This window comes from Odocoileus virginianus, chromosome 9, assembly GCF_023699985.2.
Source record: "Odocoileus virginianus isolate 20LAN1187 ecotype Illinois chromosome 9, Ovbor_1.2, whole genome shotgun sequence".
NCBI classification, from domain to species: Eukaryota; Metazoa; Chordata; class Mammalia; order Artiodactyla; family Cervidae; genus Odocoileus; species Odocoileus virginianus.
The window spans coordinates 58381479-58395566 of record NC_069682.1 but is presented as its reverse complement, the minus strand read 5'-3'; the positions used below and the strand labels follow the sequence as shown (position 1 = coordinate 58395566).

Below are 14088 nucleotides of genomic sequence, written 5' to 3'. Positions count from 1 at the left end.
AGTAAGAGGTAGAAAGCTAACATTGAGGCAAGTGCTGATTTTACCAGCCTCTGCACTCTAGTAATTGATTTGGTCACAGATTCATGGACTTTGGGGGATTAAGTAAAAATTGGAATGTAAGACTTCTGAAATTTGAACCAACATGAAAGAAATTAATGTTTTCCCAGTCAGATGGCATACTCATTAAACATGTTTATCAAGAATGGAACATTGTAAGGGTGATGGAGATTCTAAACTTCTTTACTGTCTTGTATATCTTCTCTAGTTCCTCCCCTCTTTCACTGTTTTCCTGGTGGCAAATTTACATAAAAGTTCCATCCTTTTAACTGTTTTTCAGAAAGCAAGTTCTTTTTTCAGGTTTCTCTAAGTGTGAGGTTAGATAGAGGGGAAGAAGGGGAAATCTGAGTCAGGGTGGTAAAGAACTAGAGGCTTCACAGTCACAAGGTGACAGTGTGGATGAATCAGGCGTACGTAGTGGGGATGCAGGGCTTCCCCGGTGGCCCAGTGGTAAAGAATCTGCCTGCCAATGCAGAAGACATGGGTTCGATCCCTGGCTTGGAAAGATCAGTTGGAGGAGGAAATGGCAACACATTCCAGTATTCTTGCCTGGAAAATCCCATGGACGGAGGAGCTTGGTGGGCTACAGTCCATGGGGTCACAAAGAGGTGGACATATCTGGGCATGCATGCACGTGTTTCCACTCTCAGGGTTAGAACTTACATGGTAACTAAAGGGACAGTAGTCAGTGAATCTGCTTAGGAAAGACTAGGGATGGAGCTGGTGAGACAGCCAGACAGACTTTGATGCCAGGGCCCACTGGCCTTATTCATTACTCTGAAGACTGATGCGCAGAGTGGACTTTAATGTGAAAGGAAAATGTTTATATTTCTTTCTCTTACCGAGTTAAGCACTTGAAGCTTGGCACTGTTTAGAGAATTTGGGATTACTCCTAGTGGAATATTCCATTGATTTACATTTCCTGAAAAAAAGAAGGCACATCTTATGATCTGAGTTGAAAGAAACAATGGCTAGACTGGGTTGTTTTAGCCACAGTCAGCTGGAGAATGTCTCTGGGCAGAGTGTGGCTCTAGGAGAAATCTCTTCCCTGCTCCTTCAACAGAGAGATCTGAGTTAAGACACAGTTTCCCCCAGTCTTCTGTGTGTGTGAGGCTGAGTTCTCAAGGACCCTAGAGCTAACTGGAAATCTGATGGGTATAATCGATACCAAGAGATATGCTGGCATGTCTGCCCTCTTTCTCTTAAGAAACCAGAAGATTTAAGCCTTGCTCTTTTGATTTCATTTGCAATACATCAATCCCTCTATAGAGTTCATCATTAATAAGCATAGATGGCATTTTGTGTCCTATCTCTTGATGATCATCAGGGTTATGAACTCAATACTCCTAAATTTCTCAAACTCTATTATCTATATGACTAGGTGACGTGGTCCATGTTTCTTTCCTCTAAGTGGCATAATGCTGTTCTGAAGACACCTGGTGGGCTGGATTTCATTTGGACCGGGAGAAGAGACATTTTGATTTGGTTTTCATGTTTTGCCATCTCAAAGTGCTGTGGTCCGTATCTGATAACAGAAACGTGCCCTTCAGCCCCACAGTGGCCAGACGGCAGTCTGCTTGTTGCTGCAGCACAGGCTGCAGTGTGCTGCCCTGTCTCTCCCTTTCAGTGACACTAACTTTCATGGTGTTCATGTTACTAGTTCCACATACCGATAACAGCAGGTAGAAATCTCTTCAGAACTCCAGGTAGCACATCTCTTCCTTCATCCTCCTGAAAAAGTTGGGTAGAGTGTTTTTGTTAGTACCTCTGCTCGCCTCCCAGCTAGTCCTCACATGGTGGAAAGTGGTCTTGGGTTCCTCTGGACATGTGGGCTTTTTTTTTTTCTTGTACTCGACAAGGCTATGTGGGGAGGTGGATCTCAATCTGTCCCTCAGGCCTCTAATTCTTTGGGGATTTTCAAAGACCCTTCAAGTAGGTTTTTGATGCCTTGGATGGCTCCTTGGCCAGTGTTTATTGGGCTCCTGTCATGTTCCAGACATTGTTGTCGGCACCGAGATGCAGCTGTATGCCCTTAGGCCAGATGCAGTTTCAGTATTTTGGGAGGATGGACTGTACTCTTTTGGATCCATTCCGGGTCCCTCCTAGATCTGGTGCTTTGTTTACCTTCCTTCTTTCGCATTCACTTTAACAGGCTTGTGACTCCACGCTGCCTGCCCTTTGCACATCCTATTTCCTCTACCTGGTATACACCTTTGCTCTCTGGTAAACTGCTCCTTCTTCAGGGCTGAGTTCAGGCATCATTTTCTCAGTGAACCCACAGTCTGCCTACCAGTTCATGCTTCCTGCCCTTTGTCTTTTTCATGGTCAGTTGATAGCTGTTGCACCAGTGTCTGTTCCCTGTTCCCTGTTACATGTGGTCAGGGTTCACACCTTCTGTGATCCTTCCCCTGCACAGAGCTTGCCCTAACACACAGCTGCCCAGTACAGGTTAAGATGAAGCAACCTGGGCTTACACTAACTCCCAGAGTCTACCTCTCAGCTGACATGCCCCTGTCTCAGGGCTGACACCTGGGACATAGATAGAAGGTTATTTGCCTCTGGGTGCCTATTGTGTGCCTTCAGCCAGTGTGTGGTTACCAGACTCTTAATGATGGGGCTTAATTTATATATGATTTTAATCTGTCCTTGTCCTCCTGCTTAAACTGGAGAGTCACTCTTGGAACCTGGGGCCTCACCATTGTTTCATGTTACAGATTTTAGGGTCAGACATGTAGTGATGCTCACTAGATGTTTGAATGTTTGTTGAATGAAAGTATAATTATGTGCATGTGGAAGATCAAATGTCATAAAGATGGGGGTAGTGAGATGCTCTGGTGAGCCAAGGCATAATTAGTATCCACATCCTCTTTTCTTCCTTTCTGTGGATTCCCAAGACTTCCTGGTATATCAGAATCACCCAACACTAAAAGAGCACAGATTCTAAGCCTTCCTTTAGGTCATTAACTGAGGTCATTGAATGAGGTTGGGGAACTGGGTTTTAAGAGCTTCCCAGAGAGAACCTAGGTTTGGAACCTGCAGTCCTGTTCCATGTTGTGTCTGTGATCCAGTCTGCATGACTTTTTTTTTTTTTTTTTTTGCAGAGTCCTGTTTTACTGAGTGCCTGGCTTTAAAATAATTTCTCACGTATCATAGATAAATATTTTGAAAAATCAAATTGACTTACAGCCTCAGGGGGTGTCATGCTGTATACAGCCCTGTCAGGAAATATAAGGAAAAATTATTTTCAAATAACAATTATTAACCAGTACTAAAGTATAGTGTAGATATTAGCTCAGTTGCTTCTTGAAGTCACTTATAAAATGTTATAATAAATACAGAGGAGAAAGAGCAGATTTAAGGGGCATAACAGCATGTGAGTAAAACTTCTTTCTGATTTCCCTGTAATGATCCAAGTATTTTTCAAAGGCCTTGTCTATTATTCTTTGCATGTGATTTGAATTGGGTTCTTTTTTTTTCTTAATTGGGGGATAATTGCTTTACAAGATTGTGTTGGCTTCTGCCATACAACAACATGAATCACTCATAAGTATACATATGTCCCCGCCCTCTTGAGCCATCCCCACCCTCGCCCCCTCCCACCCCTCTGGGTTGTCACAGAGCACCGGGTTGAGCTCCCTGTGCCTCTACAGTAGTTTTTGAATTGGTTTCTTGATATTGCATCCTATGCTGATGAATGTCAAGAGGAGTTTGTAGTTATAGACTGTACCTCTCAATCTTGATGATTGTTTTGATTTTGTTGTTTGAAATCTCACTTGCATGGGAGATGATGACATTCTGCATGAATATATAACAAACATAAGTTGAAAAATACTTTCACCAGGCTACTCAGCAAACATGTCATGTTGTGATATGACCAGCAAAGTGACAGGTGAGGCCTGGAGTGGAGATGACCAGGTCTTAGGAGACAGCCTACCAGCCCGATTGGTCTCCTCCTCCTAGGGACACTCTGACCCCCAGAGTTTTGGTACTAGTTCCCCCTACAGAGCACTCTTCTTTCCATGGGACCTCTGCTCCTATTCATTCTTTCTCACAGCTCATTCCCAGTTTGTTACTCGGCACTCACCGTCTGCCCAGTGGCTATCTTCTCACCATTCCTTGCCACAGTGACCCAGTAGGTGGCGTTGATTTTGTTGTTCGGCAGGTGGTTGTAAACGACTTTGGTGATCGCTGCGTCCAGGTTGTTTATCTGTGGTAAAGAAATCATCGTTTAGAGTGTAGAGAGGGAGAAGGGCTGCAGGATGTTGCATGGTGAGATATTCATGCATTGCTCGATTCCGTTATTCAGATATTTATGGATCCTGTGGTATGCGCTGGTCACCTTGCTGGGTGCTGCCACAGCTCATGTGACCACACAGACACCATCTCATTCCAGACATCTCCCTTTATCTCATTTCCTCTCTCGAAAAGACAGTGGGGCCCGTGGCACAGAAACACGTTTCTATTACTCCTCATCCAGTTTAGAGCCCATTTCTTTCTGTGCTCTTGTAGCAGATAGCTCTGCACCTGATGATTTTGGGAGACTCTGTTAAGGAAGCATTGAAATAGGACCTCGCACATGGAGAGTACTGAAGATCATGATTTTGTTGTAACTGCCTACCTTCTACCACTTTCTGGGCAGGAAATACCTCCTACGTAGATAAACCCACTCCCTCGCACATGCTGAGAGTGTTGGTTAAGTCGCTTCCCTCACTTTGGTCACTTGTAAAATGGGGAGGAGCAGCTCTGCCCCCCAGAACTCCTGCCCACCCTGTGCCCCTGCTCTCTCCCTTCCCCTGGTGCATTATATACAAGACCCAAGTAGACGGCCATTCAGGGAAAATCTGTATCCCAAACATTTCCTCGTCTTCATCTCTGGAAGAACGTTCCAGAACCCTCTTGGCATTCCTACCTTCTCTCACTTAGAGGTTGATGGGCTAGACTTGAGCAAAGAGGAGGGTGGAGGGGCCATGTGGATGAGGCTCACCTTGACAGAGCTCTCCTTGGCACTTTTAGTGATGATCTCCCTGAGCATCATTTGGGACAAAATCACGGCAGTGTTGAAGTTTTTAGGATCTGGAGGAAGGTGCCTTCCAGGCACAGGGGATTTATTTTGGTTAAAGTAGGCCTAGAGAGAGAACAAGAGAAACATCCGTGTTATTATGTGAGACTGCCGTCAATTTCAGGGTCTTCGAAGGCCCGTCCTTGATGCTGAGGAGTGAGGTGGCCCCAAGCGAGCCCCACAGTGGACGAGCATGAAGACAAAGCGCAGTTGACCTCCCAGCCCCCTTGTTGCAGGACTGTAGGGGAGTCGTGGGAGAGAGGAGCCCCTGAGGGAGGAGGAAGCACTGCCGTCTCCAGCCAATTAGCCCTGAAACAGTGCTCCTCAGTCCCCCAGACCTCCAATTTTCCAAGAGAAGTTATGTGGCTTCATTTTCCAGTGAATTCCTCCATGTAAATGTTGCCTCAAGTAATATGTGTGTGTGAAAGCTTGTTTGTACCTAACTCACAGTTCTCCCAACCTTAGGATGACTGTCTTGTCAAGCACACTCAAGGCTCATCTTATCTATGGAATTCTGGCCTCCTTTGAATGATTGCTCTTCCTTCGGTATACGTTGTGTTCTCTGTTTATAAAATGCAAACTGCACATGGCAGGAAATTTGAGAAGTCCAGAAGGGAAAAGAGATTTTGAGTGGATATCACTAATATTTCACCTTATTTTCTTTCTTTGCCTATATATAATATCACTTGTATTATGCTTTAAAAAATTAACCATACCTTCATACTTTGTAAGCATTTCTAATAATCTCATACTTAGTTATTTCCTTCCAGTTCATTTCCAGTTTTTTTCCCCCTTGTCATTAATACTTGTATTTCTTTGTGCTTAAATATATCTGTACCTGGGATGTCTATACAGATGGATTCCCACGAGTAGAGTTAAGTGGGCCCAAAACCTTGAGTACTCCTCATAGCCTAGTTTTCCATTCCCTGGGTGGTTGAGGGGGGGGTGGGAGAGTCTACACTTTTTCTTTCCTTAAATATAGTCTGTTGAATGTCTAACCGGTGCTGGGTACATCCTGCTCGTCAAGAAAAAGTTGTCGTCATTGGGTATGCATCTCAGGCACTGTGCATTAGAAATAAATGGAAGGGAAAACATGGCTGGCCCCTGTAGCAGGCACTTAGCTGTTACAGTAGAAGCCTGGAGATCGCCACAGGGTGAAGGTCTGGGGATCCGAGGAGGGAGGAAGGCTGGTTTGTCATGATTTGGAGTTTATTTGGTGAGTTCAGGGATATCTCCATACCTCTTACAGAACCCATCATAAGCACAAAGAACACTTACACAGTAGAGGATCGAAAGACCTTCTTCAGAAATCCTGGAACCTTTAACTTGGTAGTTGAACAAGCCAGTAGCTGCAGGTGAGAGGACAAGAGAGCATGTGGAGACACTTGCAGTCCCCTGGAGGTTGTGCTCTGGACGCCTCCCTTTCCCTTGGTCCCAGGCAGAAACCTGCTGCCTCACTAGCTTTTCCACGTGTGTCTAGGAGGAGACTATGGAGAGGAAGGTGATGTGACAACACCACTAAGAGTCTTGCTGCCCAGGCCCCATATTTCGTCTGCTCTGGGTCATGGGACATGTCAACAGGTTCCTGCTTGGACTGTCTTGGCAACTGCCATCCTACTATGTCCTGTTATCTTGGTCTCCTGGATGTTAGGAGACCTGAGAGGGATTTTCTGCTTCCCAGCCTCCTTGGTGTGAGGGTGCTCCTTGCTCAAACTCCACACTGGGTACTTTGCACCCCACTGGGACTGGGGCGCTACCAGAGACTCCAGAGGGGCTCTGTGTCCTGTTGTGTCTTGGAGAATGAGTCACCGTGGTTCAGCGAAGCTGCTAAGTTGCCATATTTTCAGCCTGGGTGCTTGGGGAGGCAGCTTACAGCTCCATCCTCTCCTGCCTATCACCTATAGGATCCCGAAGAAGCCTGGGCCACCTGCCTCCATTGACCGGGGCAGCCCTGGTGGGGAGGGTGGGGGTCTGGTGGTTGTACTTACAGTTCTTGCATTCATAGACCTCACTGAGCTCAATGCCACACGATTTTGATTCTTCAATCTGTTAAAGGGCTCAGCTGTTAGCTTTATCAAGGGAGTGCAGCAGTACTGTCCGCCTGTCCTCTTCCCTTGGTCCTCCTCTTCTCCCTGTCCTATTTCCTGGTTTCCTTTTTGCCAGAACTCATCCTCCCCCACCCCTGCCCCAACCTGGAACATTATCCTATCCTGCTTCTGGGGTATTTTGGGCTGGGGGTGGGGGAGGGGATGCCTTCTGTAGAAACGGAACTCTTGAGGCCTGATGTCCTTCTAGCACCAGACTGTATCTGAGCTAAGGGCCTCTTCCTGTGTCCCCCAGCAACATAGACCTCCGAGGCAGTGCCCTCCCCTGTCCCACGACTTACCTTGTCGTTCATAGTTACTGTCAACAATTGAGAAATGATATCTTCCAAGGGCAGAGGCAGAAGCAGGGGCAAAATACCTGTGACCCTGGGGAAGATACATGTGGAGAACATGTATCACACATGTATACCTGTGTGACCCTTAACGTTTCTGGTTTTGCTCAAACATCCATTGATGAACCAATGGCAGTGATGTCCTATTTAATTTGTGCCCTAAGCCCTTTCACCTTCAGTTTTAGTCACTAAGAAAGATGGAAGGATACCTGAGAAAACTACCAAAGCCAGAGAGCTGACCCAGCAGTCTCACAGGGAGGGATTTATCATTCAGATACCATGACAGTGGTAAACAGACTTGTCTGGGACCTTATTCACCTGTTCAGTACAAAAGTTAGTAGCTGGGAAAAAAGCAACTATTCCTTGATAGGATCTGTTAAGTAGGTGATAGTGTATCTTCATAATGGAGTACTAGGCAGCCATAAAATAAGAAGAAGTGATTTAGATTCTGATGTGACCAAAGCAGTTTTAAAAAATATCAACAGAGGCCAGAAAAGTGTATATAATAAACCAGCCCATTTCTCTGTATGTATACATACACACGTTTGTTGCATATGCAAATAATATCTCTGAAAGCCAATGGAAAAATTGGGTCCTTTGGTTGCTTCCAGGAAGGATAATTAGCCGGTGTATATGGGTGGGAGGGAGAATTGCACTGTATGGCTTTTTGAATCATTTGAATTTTGATCTAGGTGAATGGATTACTTATGCAAGAAAATAGAACTGTGTACAAAAAAGTAGCAAAGAGGACACAGGCAGAGTGAGAGAAGGCTGTGTTCAGACCCAGTGGGCCATTTACAAGCAGAGGCCCTTCTCTGGGCCTCCTCTATTGATGGTTCAAACCTCTGGGTTGGCTGAGCTGGTCTCTTAAGTGTGATACCAGCAAGGCTATTTGGACATATAGGCCGCTTGATCCAGAAAATGAGAAAAAATGGTCTCACGTACTCCTCCACTATCTGCATGTTGACTTTCTTGACTTGTATGTTCTTCCCCTGGACTAGGAGGTTGACACATTGCGTGGTGTTGGTGGAAATTCCAATTTGCAGAGTTACATCTGCATGCACTTGAAATCCCAGTATGCTGACTACAGGTCCTGCTAGGCTGTGGAGAACAAGATGCAGGTGAACCCAGGTCCCATTGCAAGATGTCACTTAGCCAAAGCAATAGGCATTTTGGGAATCACCAGGTTATTTGAGTGAGGGTAAGTTTGGTGCTTTCCAATAAGTATGCCCCGTGGTTGGCCAGTCTCCTATACATAGAATTCAGAGCTTGGCTCAAAGGAGGTATTCAATAAACATTGTCAAAAATCACCCTCCTAACCAGTCTTCAAGGGTCTTGTTGGGTGGCACCAGGCTGACTTGTAACAAGGTCACTTTTGTGCCCCGCACTCCCAGCTGTCCAGGTGACAACATAGTAAGAACCCACGATTTACCAGAGCCTGGTCTTCTTTGAGTCAGATATTTTGGAGAAGATAGATGGTTCTCCCTGACACTGTTAACTGCAGTGGTCCCAGATGTGGACTCTGGAAGCAGAACACCTGGGCTCACATCTGGTCACTGCCATCGTTTGGTTGAGGGACTTTGAGGAAGGTTTATAACTGGTTTTGCTAGTTTAAACTGGTTTTCTAGTCTAGAAACAGGACTGCTTTCCTGGTGAGGTTGTCAAGAGGCTTCCTGAGTTAAGAGTGTCTCAGTTAAGGGCCTGGCTGGAGCTCAATCAGTGATAGGTATCAGGGATGTGAATGTATTAGTCCAAGAAATCTTCTCTCCAGTGTGGATTCCCTTGCCCCCTCACATCTTCCTGTATGCCCTGGGGCTCCTCTGTTAACCTGTCCCTCCCCCACGTGAGTTGACACCCACTGAAGACAGGGACCGCCTGCCTTTAGTCTTCCTCTGTCAAACACAGCATCTGGTACAGAGCAGCAGTTATTAACTACCCGTTAGGTGGATGAGTGAATGTGTGTATGCATGCGTGTTTAAAATCTCTAGTTTCCTGAGGGCATTTAAATCATGTCTGTTTCACCTGAACTTCCTAGCGCAGTGTTTGTAGAGTGAGCTGACTCTTCTTGGAGAGTCAAGATTATTTGGAAGGCATATTTCCCCTAAGACCAGTGTACATGTTGATATGAAATGAGTTCTCCATGGTTTCTGTCTTCATTGCTCATCTATCAAATTATGCAGATTTCATATGGAGATCTGGATTTTGGCTTTTTTTTTTGTACTCTTTGAGAGTGGGGCTCCGTGGTGTTATGTTGCCACCTTGCTCCTTGGGGCTGGAGGAGCGAGGCAGCTGGGCCTGGTGCCCCTTTCACTCCACCCTCAACCATCCTGCCTTACTCTTTGTTGTCTCTGTTTGGCTCTTGGACACTAGATCTTAAGTCACTAGTCCAGGCTGTTTCCGTTGACTGATTTGGAAATAGGCTCACCCGTTTCCACCTATGAAGGCAGTAGTCACGGTGTGGACAAGGATCCCATTGCCTGTCATGGTTGACGTCATGTTCTCCACAGTCACTTTTTCAACCTCTAATCTGTAAAGTGACAGTATCAAGTATAAGTGTCAGTCCTGGCTCAAGGAATCAGTCTGGGTAACAAGAGAAACACCGTTGAAACAGGCAGTTAACAACCTACCCACCCATCTATCTCTGGGACTCCCCAGCCACCTTACCCACTTGGTTTTTTCTTTCCTCCTTCCTTTTTTTTTTTTTTTTTTGTTTTTTAAACAATACAATAGCTCTGACTCTTAGGGGCAGTTCCACAGACACCAGTGCCGCTCTCAAAAAAAAAAAAAAGGTGGCCCAGTTCTTTAAGGTCAAGAAATCTTGATCATATTTCCCCCCGAAAGGATAGCCTTTCAGCACCGAGTTAAAATATTGCTTCATGAAAACATGGTTGCCCTTTTCCATGGGATCATTGGGAGCCGAACATCAGTATCTCCAAACAGTAGCTTTCGTCTTGTGCCAGACATTAGGGTCAAGGAAGTACTTACCCTAACAGGAGGTCTGCCAAGTCGATATTTTCCAGCAGGCCTGTGAGAGCACTGTTGACGTCTTTTGGCACCACACTGTTCAGGATGCCCTCGGTGGTTTCTTCGAGTTTGTCGCCAGTCAAGAGACCAGTGCTGCTGACGAGTTCTTTGACAGCATTCCCTCCACCAAGGAGTGGTAGGCTGCCCAGAGCATCCCGGCCGAGGTCACTGACAGCACCAGTGGCTTCTGAGAGCAGTGACTGCTGGTGCTTTGGGGACTTGTTGCTGCCCCCCTTTCCCAGAATACCACCGAGGCCACCACCTCCAAGGATATTGAGGGGTGCCGTCCCCTTGCCCAGGATACCACCGAGGCCACCACCTCCAAGGATATCGAGGGATGAAGTAAGATCTAACACAGAGAGCAGGTCAGAGTTGGACACTGTGGATATCACTTCTCCCAACACACCAGCCAGGTTTATCTCCTCGCACCTCAGCATGTTCTCTATCTTTGGGACCAGGGTGGCGTTCAGATCTGAAAAGGGTTGAGAGACATGATCCTGCCGCTAGCTGCCCAGCTGGTTCAGCCAGAGCAAGCTTTCCAGCTGGAGAGCCAGCACCATTGAGTTGTGGGACCCATAGGCACTGAATATCATGCCTCCCTGAAATATCAATCCCTGCCACTGCCCCCCACAAGGACAGCCTGGTGTTCCAGAAACATACCTGTTCCCTCTTAGGAGTTAGCCTCTATTAGCACCTACCTGAGACCAACCTGGTGTTGAGTATATTACTCTAAAGCAATTTGAGCATGGCATGAAAGGACCTAGTTTTGCTTTTGAGCCTAGTAGCCCAGAGTATATACATATAGTCTAGGTTCTGACCCTTGAAGGCCAAGTGGCCTAGGGCAGGCTCTTCTCTTTTCTGAGGCCTGGTTTTGCCTCAGGGGTGTCTTGTCCAGCGGTATATGATGGACATGCAGCATGAGTCACTGGGGGCAGGCCAAGTGAGTGATCACTGATTTTTAAGTGCTGTGTGGGGCAGGAGGTGGCTAGGGAGGTGATGGAACTGACTGATTTAGATCTCCTGTTCTCCATCTGTGTGGTTCTGCACCTCACACCAATCAGAATGGCCATCATCAAAAAGTCTACATTTATAAATGTATACTTTTACATTTAATAATGCTGGAGAGGGTGTAGAGAAAAGGGAATCATACTCCACTGTTGGTGGGAATGTAAATTGATGCAGCTACTGTGGAGAGCAGTATGGAGTTTCTTTAAGAATCTAAAAATGGAGTTACCATTTCACCCATCAGTTCTACTCCTGGGCATATATCCAGAAAAGACAGAAACACTAATTAAAAAACATACATGCTGGGACTTCCCTCATGGTCCAGAGGCTAATAAGACTCCCCACTCCCAATGCAGGGGGCCCAGGTTTGATCCTTGGTTGGGGAACTAAATCCCACATGCTACATCTAAGAGGTCACATGCTACATCTAAGAGGTCACATGCTGCAGGTAAAGATTCTGCTTGGTGCAATGAAGACTGAAGATCCTGTGTGCCACAACTAAGACCTGGCACAACCAAATAAATAAGAAATAGAAATTAAGCAAGCAAACGAAAAACCAAAAAGACACATGCACCCCAATGTTCATAGCAGCAATATTTATAATAGCTAAGACATGGAAGTAACCCTAATGTCCATTGACATATGAATAGATAAAGAAGATGTGGTGTATACACACACACACACACACACACACACACACACACACACAATGGAATACTGGAGTGGGTAGCTGCTTCCTTCTCCGGGGGATCTTTCCAACCCAGGGATTGAACCCAGGTCTCCTGCATTGCTGGCAGATTCTTTACCATCTGAGTCACCAGGGAAGCCAATATCTTATCATAAATCTTATGATAAACCATAATAGAAAAGAATATGAAAAAAGAAACAATCATTTTTCTGTACACCTGAAACATTGTATCAACTGTACTGCAATTTTTTTTAAAAAGGAAATCGATTAGCTGCATCAATCATGGAAGATTCATTTGGTACAATACTGCAGCGAAAATGAATGGACCAGAATTTCTCATTACAGCACAGATGAACTACCTCAGAAAGGTAAGTTTGAGAGACAGTGCAAGCAGGTCACCTTTAGAAAACCTTGTAGCATTTAGTGCAAATATTTATCTTGAGAAGGAATATCTACATGTCATAAAACATAAAAAATGGCAGGAGGAAAATAATTAGGCCAGAAGCCTCCTCAAGAGAGGAGAGGGAGGGTGGAACAGCGCACCCCCAGTAGGAGCCTGGGGGTCTTCAGTCCTGTGGCCCATTTATTCCTCAACTCAGTGGTGGGTACAAGGCTGTTGCTATTGTTTAGTCATGAAGTCTTGTCCGACTCTTTTGAGGCCCCATGGAATGTAACCCTGGCAGGCTTCTCTGTCCATGGGATTTCCAACTCAAGAATACTGGAGTGGGTTGCTGTTTCCTTCTCCAGGGTATCTTCCTGACCCAGGGATCAAACCCACATCTCCTGCATTGGCTGGCGGATTCTTTACCACTGAGCTACCAGGGAAGCCCCCACAAGGGTGTTAATTCTATATTCATATCTTTTAAGGCTTTTTTTTTTTTTTTTTAAATGTCTGACAGTGAAATTAACAGCCTCTACCGCCAAGTTACTGATCGGTTAGAACTATCACGTGTACCACTGTCTGAACTTCCCTCTTGCCTTCGGGGGTACTGCTGCACCAGAATGTCTGTGAGTGGGGTCCAGGCAGCTGTTTTGGTAACAAGCTCCAGAGGTGATACTGCTATCACCTCTTATTTCAGAACCACCTGTCCAGAAGGTGTAATTAGCCTTTGGGCTTGGAGATGAAAAGCATGTGTGAAGGGGTAGAAATTCAAACCTGTGCAGGTAAAACGAGTCTTACTTACAGTCATTGAGTTTGCTGCTAGACACAAGGTATTTGGCCACGGGTGAACATCTGCCTCCTGAGGTCCTAGCTGCACGTCTGGGAGGTGGAGAGCCTTTTCTGATTGAGGAAATTCTGGGAACTTGTAGGTCAGGCACACTGATCGGGAAATGAATGGGGAGCCCAGAGGTTATTTTGTCAGGAAGGGCTCCCAGCGGTAAAGGTGAGGTCGATAGGTCAAGCGCTCCTGCCTGGACAGCTAGCATGATGGCCAAGGCCCACAGGGTCAGCATCTTGTGGCCGATATCTGCAAAGGAGGGCTTCGTCAGATACCACATTCCCAGTGGACCACAGGGCTGCCAGTATATTTGTATTGGTTGTCCACATGCCAGGATCCTAGCTCTTGTAGGAAGGTGCCGCTCACATTATCAATATTCTGATCCGTATACCGTATTCGAGGGACAGCGTTTCAGCCCATGACAGTCAATATCTTGAGAAAGGGCCCCTTTTTCTGCAGCTTCTTTAACTTTGTGCAGAGGTGTCTATGGGCTGGTGGCACCCTTTGAGTACAGGCCATGCCCTGCCCAGATCTTAACTATATAGTCCCACATTCTCCTGCCCGTCTTCCAGATTCAAATAGCTTGCAGTGATCTGAG

At 46.0% G+C, this 14088-nt stretch overlaps 1 protein-coding gene across 1 annotated transcript in view; it reads left to right on the top strand.

Moving 5' to 3' along the window:
• The window catches only part of CDK5RAP1 (CDK5 regulatory subunit associated protein 1), a 63534-nt gene that overhangs the window by 45751 nt on the left and 3695 nt on the right, over positions 1 to 14088 (top strand). The window contains exon 16 of the transcript XR_011489604.1: positions 12530 to 12638. The gene's annotated coding sequence lies outside the window, so the exon portion shown is untranslated. The remainder of the gene's footprint in view (positions 1 to 12529; positions 12639 to 14088) is intronic.